At 42.8% G+C, this 14,895-nt stretch overlaps 1 protein-coding gene and 1 long non-coding RNA gene across 8 annotated transcripts in view; one reads left to right on the plus strand and one right to left on the minus strand.

The window, feature by feature from the left end:
• TENM4 (teneurin transmembrane protein 4) overlaps positions 1-14,895 on the plus strand; it is an 890,102-nt gene that overhangs the window by 213,857 nt on the left and 661,350 nt on the right. The gene's annotated exons all lie outside the window — the stretch shown is intronic.
• Positions 1-14,895, minus strand: part of LOC138793445 (uncharacterized) — a 62,563-nt gene that overhangs the window by 44,790 nt on the left and 2,878 nt on the right. The window contains exon 3 of one of the 2 annotated variants that reach the window (XR_011363269.1): positions 5,693-5,778. The exons of the other annotated variant lie outside the window; for it this stretch is intronic. This is a non-coding gene — a long non-coding RNA (uncharacterized lncRNA). Of the gene's footprint in view, positions 1-5,692; positions 5,779-14,895 lie in introns of those variants that run through there. 2 annotated transcript variants of the gene reach the window in all.

The following is a 14,895-nucleotide window of genomic DNA, read 5'->3' on the forward strand; positions in this document are numbered from 1 at the left end:
ATCAATGGCCTCGGCGGTCCCAGCAAGTGATTGGTTGAGCAGTCTGTCAGCTCAGACAGGCCGTTCCGAAGCTAATACTGCCGCGCAGGACCGGGAGAAGGAAAAGACCTGCAGCCTGGAGAGGTAAAGTATGATATTTTTAAATCGTTGGTCGCCTGCCGCGCACCGCTATTCCACGTAGCGATGCGCAGGTGGCGACCGATGATTTTAGGTTTAAACGTAAATAACGATCGCCGATGACACGATCATCAGCTGATCGTTCTCTCTATTCCACCGAGCAATAACTGGCTGAATCGGGGTGATTCGGCCGATTATCACTATACATAATACCCCAATAAAGGCTATGTTCCCACTAGCTAAAAAAGGTGGCCGTTATTATACACAGAAGAAAATACAAAATAAAAACAGCCATCATTTTAGCAGTGTGTGAACATTGGGGGGCCTTATAGGGGGAGATTTATCAAACATGGTGTAAAGTGAAACTGGCTCAGTTGCCCCTAGCAACCAATCAGAGTCCACCTTTCATTTTCCAAACAGTCTGTGAGGAATGAAAAGTGGAATCTGATTGGTTGACTGAGCCAGTTTCACTTCACACCATGTTTGATAAATCTCCCCCATAGTGTTACTTTTTAACAATATTTAGAGCTGTTGTTTTTGCACTATATGGCGGTATTAAGCAGCCACTGTAATGCTATATTATGTAACCAGTGTAGGCACCAGATAGCAGCATTATGTAAGCATCGTAATGCTGTATTTGTCTAGGTTCACATCACGATTTTGCTATCCGTTTAATGGATGGTAAAAACGGATGCTGTTGTATGCCATCCCGTTTTCAATTGACTTACATTAAAAAAAAAAAAAAAGAAATTAAAACAAATCCGTTTTCTTATTTTTTTTTTATTTTTAAACGTACATAAAAATATGGTTCATGTTTGGTCCATGTTTTTCTGTACGTTTTGCAAAACGGATACAGTGAGACGGATTGCAAAATTGTGATGTGAACCTAGCCTTACCGGTGAACATGTAATCATCGATGTAAAATGATGCATTACAGGCACTAGGCACTATATGGCAGTAGTATGCAGGAGCATACCTAGGATTCACAGAGCCTCATAGATAGAAACTGTATGGGACCCCATGAATACTGTACACACACACACACCCACCGCCATATTCACATGACCCAGCGCAGTACCACGGTGTACCGTGGAGGCAGACCACACCTCTGCTGCTGCACGGGCCCGGTAGCAGTTGCGTGGTCTGCCTCCATGGTAGCTATACCACTTATATTATGTAGAGAGTATGTATGCTATTTATAGTTGCCACTGTTTGCTGGTATTATTTAGGTTAAATATGTCAATGTTATCAGAACATCAATATCCTTTATTTCTTTAAAAAAAGATTTAAAAAAACACACACACACACACACACACACACACACACACACACACACACACGTGCTCTAAATCTGGCACTACATGCCAGCATTTTGTAAAACACTGTATGACTAAGTGCATTGAAGACACTATAAGGCTATGTAAAGCACTGTTATTTTGGCACTGTGCAGCATAACAGCAGTTACTGTATGTCTACGGTATACAATACTACTGGCACTGTATGATGGGGCACTGTAGGTACTTTACTGTAATATTATGTGGGCACTATACGATAGTGTTATGTAAGCCATGTACAGTACTCTTGACACCATAACACAGGCGTAGTATGGTAGTATTATGTAGACTCTATATAGCAGTTTTATAAAAGTAGTATATGATGTGTATGCTGTACTGTATGGCACTGTTTGGTGGCATTATTTTGAAAGTATATGTTATTATGTATTATGACAGTATTATGGAAGCCCCATTTGGAATATTATATGGACGCTTTATGGTAGTGTTATGTAAACAATGTACTATACGCTCATTTGATTCTGTATAATGGTGCACTATATGGCAGTATTTTGTAGACACTACATAGCAGTTTTTTATAGAAACTATATGTATGTTAGTGCAATGTACGCAGTGTACAATATTCTTTTTTTTCCCCATCGTACTATTTAATACTATCTAGACACTATATGGTGGTGTTATGAAAGCGATACATATACTCTGATTTGACACTCAAATGATGCATTGTAGGAACTATATGGCAGTATTATATAAGTTATCGTTATATAAACAATGTACAGTACTCTTATTTGACACTGTGCAATACTGCATTGTAGGCCATATATGGCAATATTTTGTTTGCACCATATGGCGATATTACTTAGACACTGTATGGTAGCAGTCTATTCCTTTATTGGTAGCAATATTCCATTATTCCTTTATTACTTCCTTCCACCCCTTTCTTTAATCCACTAAAGGAAGAGTTAAACTCCCACCATGCTTCTCTTTTCCCTTCCCCCACTATACGGTTACTCGCTTTGTCTCTCGTCTCTGACAAGATGTTTCCATGGAATTGTTAAACTTCCCATTACAGAACAGTATGAGCCCTCCATATGGGAGTGACTGACACGTATGTAATGAAGGTAGAAAGCCAATCACTTAACGCTAGGTGAGGAGCCGCCATATCCCTTGCCGCAGAAATTGAATAAAATTGCAAAAGGGCTCTCGACTGGATGTCAATTGGCTATCTGTCCTGTGCTCACAAATTATGGAAATCACATTACAGGATTGTACGCGGAAGGAAAATTGTTCTAAGTCCTGTAGGGAAGTGACAGGATTCATATGGCGACCTGACAATACCTAGTATCAACTAGCAGGCAGCGATTCATGGGTTAAAAATGTAAGCATGGGTCCGACAGGTATCACACTCACAGCTATACTCCTATACTCAGTATAGCACCAGCACCTATGTATCTGCATAGAAAGATTTGACATTCAGGACTATAGGAAAGTTGGGTGATAAGCCCCAGATGGGATTAAGAAACAGGTAAATAAAAATTGATGCAACTTTAGAAGAGTGGACAGAGAGGGAGGGCGAAAGCGGGCATAGCATAGCAGCAGCCCGTACATGAAGGGGTGGGCAGCAGGGGGTTAATAGTTCACACATGAGGAAAGGTACACGCGGGGAGCACGGGACAGGGAGTAGGTAACCAGGGATACGGGGGTAGGCCAATCGGGGGAGAGTTTTGGGAGTGGGTAGGCGTGATTTGGGGGGTCAGTTATAAGGGGAAAGGGGGAGGGGCTTACCCACTTGCTCCTGTGTCCGGACCTGGAAGCGCCCGCCCGCCCTTGTTTTTTTTTTTGGCCGGTGGGGGTTGGCTGTTTGTTATACTACTTGTCGCAGCAGCTGGCGGAGGGGTGGTCGTGGATGGCACGGTGTGAGGAGGTGTTGGAAGTTTTAGTTAAAAGGTGGTAACCCCCTCTCCTTTATATCTTAAGGAGGTCGGGGACCTGGATGGTGGGTTACCGCTTAAGTGGTGTGCTCGGTGATTCCTTAAGAATCGGTGGAAGCAGTGTGGGCAGATTTGCCAGCCCCGAGTCGGCGCGGTGCGACGGGGGGGATCTAATGTTACACTGCTGATGGGCCATCCATGACCTCCCTGTTTAGGTATACTGGGGTGATATGCTGGTTATGTTTGGGGGTGGTTGTCATATATATGGGATTGTTATATATATATTTACTGTTATTTAATTTCAATAAAAGGCTGCTGTGGCCGTTAAATATCCAACTTTAAGCAGGTGTTGTGTCGTTGATTCTAGGTAAAGGGGAGGGGGTGGTTTTTTTTGGGGTTCGGGAAAGGTTACATACGCCCCCGTAGTATGCCATACCCCTAATCATGAGGTAGCAGAGCTCAGGTTGTCATGTCGCATACCTTATAAATTAACAAGAGAAGATGAAAATTGCCGCTCAGCTACATGTGCACATATAGACATAAATTATGATTCTTCAGATGTAGCAGGGCTGACTTTGTTGTTAGTTGTAACTGCAGACCTAATGGTATAACAAGATATAAATGAAGATATGTGCTGTGTGACAAGTCAGCTCTACTACATTTGTGCATATAGATATTAAATTGTTGTGTAATTGTTTCTTTGCTGAACATTTACCTACAGTCCTTTGGATGACGTATTGACCTATAGGCTATGTTCACAGAACCTTTTTTTCATCTCTTAAAGTTACGTCCGTCATTTTGAGTTTAAAATAACGGACGTCATTTAGCAGCCTGGCCTCCCCTTAGTGCGGTGACAGCTGTTGGTACATAATTGTAGTTTGAGGTTACTACTTTCCTTTTGCCTGCGGCTTAATTGAAAAGTCCATTGAATTTAATAGTAAAAACGGAGAAAGAACGGTGACAAAAGAAAAACTGTGTGTGAACTACTAATAAAAAACGTCCGCCGTTTGCAAAAGACGTCCGAAAATAAGGACCATGCTCATTATTTTGACGTAAACGTTAAAAACATCCGTTATTCGAAACATTGTCCGCATTGGACATCTGTCTTTGCATTGACTTTGCATTGATTCAATACATTGCTGTTGCAAAACTACAATTCCCATCATGCCTGGACAGCTAAAGCTTTAGCTATGGTTGTCCAGGTATGATGAGAATTGTAGCTACAGCTGGAGGGCCGAAGGTTTCCTATCCCTGATGTAAATGTACTATAGTTCTACGGATAACATATCAACATGTGATAAGCTTGACAAGCTCATCTCTGCTACACGTGTATATATGGACATAAATAATTTTTAAGGCTATGTTCACACTACGTATATGTCCGGCCGCATATTTTCGCGGGCGGACATATACGTGTTAAACTCCGGCCGGGAATTTACGCAAGTTGCGGCCGGCTACGTACGGACCGCTAACTTACACCCGTAGTCTACTTACACTTCCCGAGCGCCCTACGTAGCGATCTGACAGCGGTCTTTTACTTGGAAATCTTCGGCTAGCCCCGGACACCCCACAGAACCTTTTGGATCGGCACAAAAAGCTGCAAAAATGAAGAAATCACCACTACGTACGGGACCGCATGTTACGCTACGGGCGTAAGTTACAGCATTTTCGTCCTCAAACAATGGTCTGGTTAATTTTTTACGGCGCCGCATATGATCCGGGCGTAAGTTCGTACGTAGTGTGAACTGTGCAGCCGTACATCGTATACTTTCCATTGTACGCAAACTATGCAAATCTCCGGCCGCTTATTCACGGAACGCGCTCTGTCCGGAGACTTACGTAGTGTGAACATAGCCTAAAGATGTAACAGAGCTGACTTTACTATTTCATAGTTTGGTTGCTGTAGATTTACCTTAAGCTAACACATCCAGATATCTTAAACTGTGCCACATGGTGGCAAACTCAGCTCCACTACATCATCCATGCACTGCATATATTTTACCTTTGTCTACAAAGGACAATTTACTACCAGCGCTGTTTATTGTGTAAAGATTTCATTAATGTACTAAGCTCTTTTATCGTCTCGTCTGAGATTATCTGATAAATAAAGCTGCGCTATTGAAGGGGATCGGGTGACGGTGTTCGCTAGCGTCCTTTCAGAATGACACAAAGCATTCATCCCCTCACATAAAAGGGAATGCAGTCTGTCGAAATTCCCTAAGAAAGCCTCGAAGTTTTACAGGACGTGCGGGCGCCGCTCACCGTTAGATGATGCGCCATTGACTTATTTTCGCCCAATTTAATTAAATTAAGGTGAGGTTGAAAAAGCGTTCTGCTTCACTGTAAGATTTTATCAACGTCCATTGAAAATGCAGCATTCCCTGGTAATCCAGATGTAGCAGAGTTGAATTTGTCAAAAGAAGTAGTTGGCCATCACCCTAACAAAGGAATAAGTAGTTTTACATAGATTTGCTGACAAATACATAAGGGGGGAGATTTATCAAACATGGTGTAAAGTGAAACTGGCTCAGTTGCCCCTAGCAACCAATCAGATTCCTCCTTTCATTCCTCACAGACTCTTTAAAAAATGAAAGGTGGAATCTGATTGGTTGCTAGGGGCAACTGGGCCAGTTTCACTTTACACCATGATTGATAAATCTCCCCCAAGGTATTTACTTTAACAAAATTTTTAATTTTAATTTTAAATTTTTTTACACCCAGCACCCACCACTAGGGGGAGCTCACTGGAGACAATGTGGTATAAATACAAATGCAGCATGTTCTGTTTAGTGTCCCATATCACTAATGTAAAATTATACATACTGCATCTCTACCCACTTCTGTCCCTGTGTGAACTCAGCCCTAAGACAGCAGTGCCGAATTAACCCTGCAGATATAGGGGTCCATAAACCAACTGCTGAGAAGGCCTCATAATTCATATTTGTACCTCCTCTCCCCATGTGGTCATGAATGATACTGCAAATCCCAGAAAATAAGCCAAAACAAAACTCTAAACAAATCTACTTTTGTCTTGTTTGTCGCTTGTAAACGAATTTGGTGAGTGATCGTATCAGGAACCCGACTGAGACACATAAATCAGTGTCACATCAGAGAGTCACATGTTCTGCACCTGTCACTTGTGATGGAGAGTGGATGATGGAGAGATAGTGAGGAGGATGGAGGCAGACAGTTCTTATACTGTGTGTTCTGCAGTGTGAAATGCAATATCCCAGCTCATACATAGTCATCACAATGAAATAATGGTAGTAATAATCATTTATAAATACTGCCTCTGTGTACTAGGATATAACTACTATAAAAGTGTCTAAGATGTACTAGAAAACTGCTGTAATATTGTCCCTATATACAAGAATATAACTACTATAATACTGCTCCTATGTACAAGAATATAATTACTATAATACTGCCTCCTATGTACAAGAATATAACTACTATAGTAAAACACGAACTGGAGAGAATGGAACGGCTGCACATCCCATCTATGGCTGATACTAATGCCGCTAGGCCTATATTAAAAATCAACACCAGAGTGTCTGTATATGAATTGATCAAGCCATATTGCCCCGTGTACCACCGCGCAGGTCCTCTGGTCCACACGGGTCCCTACGCTAACTCCACACCGTGTCGGTCAGCGACCGCCAACCCCGCAAAGCGTGCACGTGCAGGGAAGGGAGGCCATGGAACGGCCCTGCAACCCCAATGTCACAGGACCAGACCCAAAAAGCCCCACCAAAACCCAGCCAGCACCACCGGCGGGGAAGGCTGCCCCCAAACGACACAAGTATGGATATGGTATTACACTTACCATTGCTGCTCTCACAGAATGGGGAAGACATAGGGTCCAGACATGTGAGCACAGGCATATCCTGCTAATTTTGGTCATGTGGGTCTTATAAAGGAGTGCTAGCTGTTCAGAGAGGGAGAATTGTAAAACACGAACTGGAGAGAAAGGAACGGCTGCACATCCCATCCATGGCTGATACTAATGCCGCTAGGCCTATATTAAAAATCAACACCAGAGTGTCTGTATATGAATTGATCAAGCCATATTGCCCCGTGTACCACCGCGCAGGTCCTCTGGTCCACACGGGTCCCTACGCTAACTCCACACCGTGTCGGTCAGCGACCGCCAACCCCGCAATGCGTGCACGTGCAGGGAAGGGAGGCCATGGAACCATATAAAACCCACATGACCAAAATTAGCAGGATATGTCTGTGCTCACATGTCTGGACCCTATGTCTTCCCCATTCTGTGATAGCAGCAATGGTAAGTGTAATACCATATCCATACTTGTGTCGTTTGGGGGCAGCCTTCCCCGCCGGTGGTGCTGGCTGGGTTTTGGTGGGGCTTTTTGGGTCTGGTCCTGTGACATTGGGGTTGCAGGGCCGTTCCATGGCCTCCCTTCCCTGCATGTGCACGCTTTGCGGGGTTGGCGGTCGCTGACCGACACGGTGTGGAGTTAGCGTAGGGACCCGTGTGGACCAGAGGACCTGCGCGCTGGTACACGGGGCAATATGGCTTGATCAATTCATATACAGACACTCTGGTGTTGATTTTTAATATAGGCCTAGCGGCATTAGTATCAGCCATAGATGGGATGTGCAGCCGTTCCACTCTCTCCAGTTCGTATAACTACTATAGTACTGCCCCTATATACAAGAATATAACTACTATAATACTGCCCCCTATGTACAAGAATATAACTACTATAATACTGCTCCTATATACAAGAATATAACTACTATAATACTGCTCCTATATACAAGAATATAACTACTATAATACTGCTCCTATATACAAGAATATAACTACTATAATAACTATAATACTAGAATATAACTACTATAATACTATTCCTATATACAAGAATATAACTGCTGAAATAATGATGGCTATTTTTATTGGACGGACGTCATTTAACAACAAATATTGGGCATTTGAAAAAAATACAGAGGGAAATACTGTGTGTGAACATAGCCTAACACTGATAATAGAAGGAGGATGAACTTTCTTGTAAACATTTGAGTAAGTGTGGCATGGGAGGGTGGATATAAAAAAGAAATGAGAGAGACGCAAGTCTTTTGTATACAGTATGCTGCAGCCATATGCATGCCTTCTTTCTAGAAGCTCCCTCTGGTAGATGGGCTGGACGGCGCACAACTTACCGCACAATGGCCTTTTCACCTCGTTCCGCAATGTTCTGATCTGTCGAACAATTGTTAAACTGCTGGGCGCTCCCATAACAGAACATAAACCGCGCTCTCCTGGCGAAATTACCTTCTCTGTAATTGTCACATGAGCGCCAAATACCTGAGATTTTTGGCTTCTTCCATAACAGATGAGCAATTGGAACAGATTGGTTTGCAGAAGGCCGCTTACTTACACTCCATTTCTATTCCACCCTCTAGTAGTGATGGATAGATTGATGAAATTAAAACTGCCCACACAACTGTGGAGGAGGAAACTTCTGCTCTTTCTTAGCGTATTGTTTTTCCTTGACAATTTATTTCGGACCACAGACCCATTTCATCAATAACGCCGTGAAATTCTAACTGGAAAATCAATGTTGTCTCTGCTATGGTCCTAGAAATTGTACAATTACCGTATTGTAGCGGAACGAGAACTTTTATCGTTCTATAAAGACTCCCCTGGAGCCCTAAGAAAAGGGGTATATGACCTTGGGAGTAGGGGACCTACAGCCCCCACAGTCTTTACTGTATAATGGTATACACTTATATACACTCTGCTTTAAGAGGGAGGAGTATATGCCTAGTGTATTGCTATGAGGAGGGTGGGGTTTTGGAACAGACATAACTTCCTGTCTTGTCTCTCCCTTCCTCTCTCTCACAAGAAGATCTGGAGAAAAACACTTCTCTCCTGTCCTCCCCCTTTTTTTCTTTAGTTTTTACTGAACAACTGATTATTATACTCTGCAAGTGTAATAATGCATGCATTGTTGTAAATATTATCTGTTTGTGCATGGTACCATATGCGATGACAAAATCAGCTTTGGCATTAATCCTTTAAGCCCAAGGGAAAGGAAATAGTGCAGCCATGGTTCCCTAGAGGTTTCCTCCCTGGGGGGTTTCTCTCTGATTCAGGGTCGTACACCAGGGAGAACAGGTGAGTTTGCGCCCTCTCGCTGGTGTAAACTCCAGCCACAGCCTTCATTAATCTCCCGCATAGTGTTAGGCCCCTTAGACCACTAAGGGGTCAAGTTCCTATGACATAAGTCACACCCCACAATTAGGCCATGTTCACACATAGTAAAACACCGGCCGTTTTGTGACTCGGACGGATCACAGAACGGCCGGTGTTACTGATGATCATCCTGTGCGCTCGCATCCGAATTCCCCACTGCACACAATGAAGCGTGCGGCCCGCATCAGAGCTCCGTGGCCGGCCGGGATGATCCGGGCTGAGACCGGCCGTTCCGTTATCCAGCCGGGGGCCGGGTGTTCACGTTGTGTGAATATAGCCTAAGGTTGTAAATTAGCGACAGCCTTGGTCTGGGGGTCACAGAGCCTCTCTTTGTAAGTGGGATTCATATGTAAGTTGGGGAATACCTAAAGTACATATAGGGAAAAGAAAGTTTAAACAAGTTAAACAGCTTCACAGTTATATAACAAAGGATCTGCGACAGGGATATTTCAATGTTAAAATCTCAAAATATGGGGGTTTAAAGGGTCAGTAAATGTTGGTATCTTATACAAGTGAGATTTTTGAAGAAGAAGCGGCAGATATATGTATGTAGGTATATGATAACATGGAACAATAGCACTGGGGGTTATTGTCCCTTTAACCAATAAATAACAAGAAAATTTCATAGCAACATTAAACATCCGTGTTGTTCCGGGGTCTGAGTTTCTCCTTATCGCGTTCCAGAGAACAATGTACGCTTCTTGTCAGTGCTTGGTGCTCATTAGCGCTGAGAGGACGGGAAATTTATAGCTGTAAAGACAAAAATATCGACTATACCTCCAAAATTTAGGACATACCTGCAGCTGTAGGATATTACCCACTCTGCCCATTCATCACATGCAATAAATACATGGATGAGCGGCACCACAGCTGTGACCTCTCCCAGATACTGCGCAGGTTACTCTTTATAAATCATGACTGACTCAAAGGGTCACTCACTTCAGGGGGCAGGATAAACTGATGACAAGATGTCCCATTGCTGGGATTTGTGGTCTACGGAGGAATCTATTAGTACGTTTTTCATTTCAGCACCACCACAGGGGAAGTGAGGTATTACACAGTGCCTATTGAAATTAATGGACTGTCCTTGGAACACATGGACGTAATGGGTCCTCCAGAGAGAGAGACACTCTTTATAGTCACTCCACTCAAAATTATTAACCCATAATTCCTATGTCAAAAAATAAAGGGAAGCTTCTGTTTTTCTAATCACTTACAACTAAAGATGAGTAAATTTTTCAAAACTTTGTTTACCAGGTTTGCGAATTTGTGGCATAAAATTTGCAACCTTTCAAACTGAACCTTAAAGGGGTTGTCCAGCGAAAATCTTTTTTTTTTTTATTCACATCGATTGATATCAGAAAGATATATAGATTTGTAATTTACTTTTATTTAAAAAAAAATCTCAAGTCTTCCTATACTTATTAGCTACTGTATGTCATGTAGGAAGTGTTGTTTTATTTTCAGTCTGACACAGTGCTCTCTGCTGACATCTCTGGCCGAGACAGGAACTCTGTCTCGGTTTTCTATGAATCCCCATAGAAAACCTTTTCTGCTCTTTCAGCAGAGAGCACTGTGTCAGACTGAAAATAAAACAACATTTCCTGCAGGACATACAGCAGCTCATAAGTATGGGAAGACTTGAGATTTTTTGATAGAAGTAAATTACAAATTTATATAACTTTCTAAAACCAGTTGATTTGAAAGAAAAAGATTTTCTCTGGACAACCCCTTTAATGGACCACACTACAACAGCTAAACCATTGTTTAGCTGTTTTGGGTGCAATACTTGTTTACACTCCCGTTCTGTGTCTTCAGTGTGTTCTGTGTCTCCGATGTCCTTTTCTATGCCGCCTCCAGCCTGCTTAGCCAATTACTGACTGAAACGGGGCAGCGGCGGCCGTGATTGGCTAAGTGAGCTGTCACTCCGCAGACAAGAGTCACAGCCTGCTCAGGCAATCACTGGCGGCGGCGCTGTCCCATCTCAGTCAGTCACTGATTGGCTGAGCAGGCTTGTGGTAACTAGAGATGCGCGGCCTGTCGGACTTTTGGTCTGATGGCATCTGCCCTCGATCGTGATGCCTGTGATCCCGGGTGCATAGTTGCAATCCGGCCAGGAATATGCGGCCAGAATATTCTAGGGAATTCCAGATAGATTCCCTGGAATATCCTAGCCGCATATTCCTGGGATCGCAACTCCAGCAGTTTAGCAGGAAACAGTTTACTGAAGTTGGTAAAGGTGCAGGACAATCAATAGTCTCTTGAATCAATATAGTGCAGACAATATAGGAAATACTGAATCCCTTGAGCTGGGTACTTAGAATACTTTAGACTTGAATACTTGTATACACTTGACAATCACAGCCTCTCGCTCGTGGATAATACTCTTCAGATAATCCCAGTGCAGAACTTTGTAAGGGTGATTTAATACTTGATACCTTATAGAAGAAACCCGGAGAGAATACCGCCCCATGCCGGAAGAGATCACAGCGTGGCAGATTTAGGAGCACTGGCCCTGGGCATGAACAACCGGTCAGTTGTCATTTTTTATACTATTATGGGGTGCAAATGACTTTTTTATTCAATATTTTTGGTATATCTTTTTAGATATATTTGAAATTTTGGTCTTTTATGCTTACCAATTGTTTGTTTATTTATTTTATATGACCAATGAGTGATTTTTGAACTTACCATATTTTTGTATTTTTTTATATCTTTAAAACTTTTATTAAACTTTCTACTGGGTTACTTTACCACAGGGTTGGGTTACTGGGTTACTTTACCACTTCGCTTTGGCTGTCCAGGCATGATGGGAATTGTGGTTTTGCAACAGCTGGAGGGCCGAAGGTTCCCCATCCCTGCTTTACTACTTTGGGCTATGTTCATACATAGATTTTCTATCAGTCTTTTGGTCAATATTTTTTCAGCCAAAAGACTGTTTGGAGTGGGTTTACACATCAGGATTTTGCGTCCAATCATGATCATGATTTGCGCTCGTCATTAACAAAAGACAATTGTCTTATTGACAGCCGACTGGAATCAACAATGTCTGAACATAGCCTAACTGTGCAAATCTTGTCAATATAATTCTTCTTTTTTTGGTTACAAATCAGGACCAAAATACTGACAGAAATCCTAACCTAAATATGATGTGTGTAGACTCTTCTCGATGGGCAAACTTCTACGTTTCTCTTCAGAGTCTCCATGCCTGGATATAATTTTATGTTATGTCTACATTGTCATTTTTTCGCCCACACCGGGCCATCTCCTAGCCGGCTTCTTGTAATACTCCAAAGATTAAGTTATAAATCTAAACCTAATAGCATCTTGCTTAGACGTCCGCCGCTTGACCAGACCCCATGGCCTACAGCAAAAAAAAAGCCTTGCACTTATTACATTTTACCATGGGACGATCCTTTTATAAACAACACTTCAAGGTCACTTACTTACCACTTTAATGGACCCGGTGACCTAAAAAAAAACAATCATAACCCCCCGGGAGACTGAACTCATATAAAAATGCTGTACTGAAAAATCACTCCTCACCCATTCCGATACCTTGGCTTTCACTAATCTACATTACATCCTACGTCTTGTTTACTACACAATATCTCCCCCGAGATATACAACTTATAATCTTTTAGTGTTCTTGCTCTTTTTTTCCTCGTCTTGCTTGTTTTTTTTTTTTCTTCCCAGTACCATGTTATTTCTATAACCTACTCATACTTCCTGCTGCTAGGTTGGGGATCCTTAAACAAGTCTGTGGTAGCAAACAGAGTCAACTATGCAGCCTTCCTGGGACAACCCAACCTAAAGGTCCCCTCGACATTTAAAAAAGATGCGCCCCTGCCGTACGTAATTGAAACGTCGCAGATTTTTACCTTTTCCATGGAGTTCGTGAGCCATAAGCCCTGATCCTCTGATGGTCGGGCAGGTGGGTGCGGTAAGGCGGGAGGGAACAGGCATGAACTATGGAAGAAATCTACACCTGCTCTGGAGCAACTCGTACCCTCAGGGGTACACCACCATCTTGCCCAACTATACAACACCACCTAGCAACCCCTGGTCACCACATAGATTTCTGTGCAAACCTTGCTTTCCTTCGCAGGTCCTGCCGACTTTACTAGGAGGCACACACCTCTTAGTAAATCCGGGAGGGTAATTGGGAGCTCGGCTTTATTTAAGACCAGTACGCCAGTCTTAATAAATGCTCCCCTTTGTACGTATGTCAGCCAAACCCACCGCTAACAGTATATGGGGATCTCATGAGACTCCACGGAAAGATTATTTCGGGGGAGATAGGTGTGGGGTGTGATGTAATTTTACAGACAGACTCCTTCCACCATCAGAGCAGTTTGGCTGAAGATTACCCCTCCCTGTAGAGAACACAGACAGTTATTGAAGGTGTACGGCCATCTTAAGATGGCAGACACTCAAACAGGAAGTCAAGTTGTTGCCGAGCAACCACTGTTGCTATGGATCACTGAATATACTAAGGGGGGCTGCTAATTGTGAAAATTAAAAAGTATATAATAATAATAATGGTTGCAGGGGTGTGGTAAGGGAGGACCACATATGGATTCCTAAGGCATCTAAGGCTATCGACCATAAAGTGAAGGTTACCGTGACTCGCAAAGGAGTTTTCCAGAATGCAGATTTTTTTAAGCTTTAAGGTTAGGCTAAAATTCGGCCATCCTAAGGGTGTTGTCTAAGCTACCCCTAGTTCTCTCCTTTAAACCCTTCTCCATGAGGATCTGGTCTTCTTGGCACGGTGCTACAGGACACTACCTCTGGTCCCTATGTAGGCGGTGGCTGGTCTAGTGGACCAAAAAATACCAGTGCAAGGAATCAAAAGGACAGAGATAAGCTTGGGTATTGGCCAAGGTTTTTAGCTGACGATGAACGCACATAGCCAGAAACAGATCTTGGTGGGCAGCATGGGTTTGTCATGAGTCAAACTGGCTGTGGTGAAGGGAAAAGGGGAGGAACGAAATGAGGAAACAGTCCAAGGTCATACACTTTCCACATACAATAACATTTCTCCGGAGCCTTATGTCCAGCCAGTTTGGTGATGCTGATATAGCTTATAACAAACAAGGGTTGGCCATGGACTGGTTTTGGGTGCACACTGGCTCTATAAGGGCCGTCATACAGCATATAGTAACAGCAAAAAGAACAATAGCTACAGTATATATTTTCAATTCTTGGTGGTGACCTCAACTTTCGACTCTTGGGATGTAACTCGATGCAATGAATTTCTTCAGTTCTCTTGTTATTGCAGTTAAGGAAAGCCTGGATAACCTGTCCATAGCCCCCAGTATGAATATCGATC

This window comes from Dendropsophus ebraccatus, chromosome 5 (genome assembly GCF_027789765.1).
Source record: "Dendropsophus ebraccatus isolate aDenEbr1 chromosome 5, aDenEbr1.pat, whole genome shotgun sequence".
Classification (NCBI taxonomy): Eukaryota; Metazoa; Chordata; class Amphibia; order Anura; family Hylidae; genus Dendropsophus; species Dendropsophus ebraccatus.